Source organism: Seriola lalandi, unplaced genomic scaffold, assembly GCF_002814215.2.
Source record: "Seriola lalandi dorsalis isolate HSWRI2012SDOR001 ecotype SW California unplaced genomic scaffold, Sedor1 jcf7180001991150, whole genome shotgun sequence".
In the NCBI taxonomy this organism is placed as follows: Eukaryota; Metazoa; Chordata; class Actinopteri; order Carangiformes; family Carangidae; genus Seriola; species Seriola lalandi.
Genome location: NW_019461816.1, coordinates 1 through 556, shown reverse-complemented (window position 1 = coordinate 556; position 556 = coordinate 1). Strand labels below are relative to the sequence as shown.

The 556-nt window shown below is 43.0% G+C and overlaps 2 non-coding genes across 2 annotated transcripts; both read right to left on the bottom strand.

Moving 5' to 3' along the window:
* Positions 1-167: 167 nt before the first annotated feature.
* trnac-gca (transfer RNA cysteine (anticodon GCA)) lies at positions 168-239 on the bottom strand. Its single transcript has one exon. It is a non-coding gene; the product is annotated as a tRNA-Cys (tRNA).
* Positions 240-367: 128 nt separating this feature from the next.
* Positions 368-439, bottom strand: trnap-agg (transfer RNA proline (anticodon AGG)). Its single transcript has one exon. It is a non-coding gene; the product is annotated as a tRNA-Pro (tRNA).
* Between the last annotated feature and the right edge of the window lie 117 nt (positions 440-556).

The window sequence follows — 556 nt, the reverse complement described above, 5'->3', positions numbered from 1 at the left end:
CCTCTCTGTTTAACATCATGATGTTGCTTCCAGTTCATCTGTTGCTTTTTTGGAGGTTAAAGCCTTTATTTGTATTCAGCCTGTGAAATATTGTATTTGTTCATCATTTTGGACATAGACGACACATCTTTCGGACGGTCTGTTGTGAAGTGCCATAAAGCTGACACAGGGGGCATCCGGATTTGAACCGGAGACCTCTTGATCTGCAGTCAAATGCTCTACCACTGAGCTATACCCCCACAGTTTCTGTTCGAGGTGTATCAGTCACTGAGCTCTGTGAGGACACGACCACAACAACCATTTCTAATTCTAACATCTTAGACTTTATCATTTAAATAAATATGTGAGGCCCAAAGTTTAAATTAATGGGCTTGTCCGGGATTTGAACCCGGGACCTCTCGCACCCTAAGCGAGAATCATACCCCTAGACCAACAAGCCACATGTGCAAGATGTTTATGTCAAGAAACATCTGGCAGACTCTGTTTATCGGTAGTGTTTATTTTAATTGTAGCCACTAACGCTCATTATAGCATCAAGGGTGGCACTGCAACACGG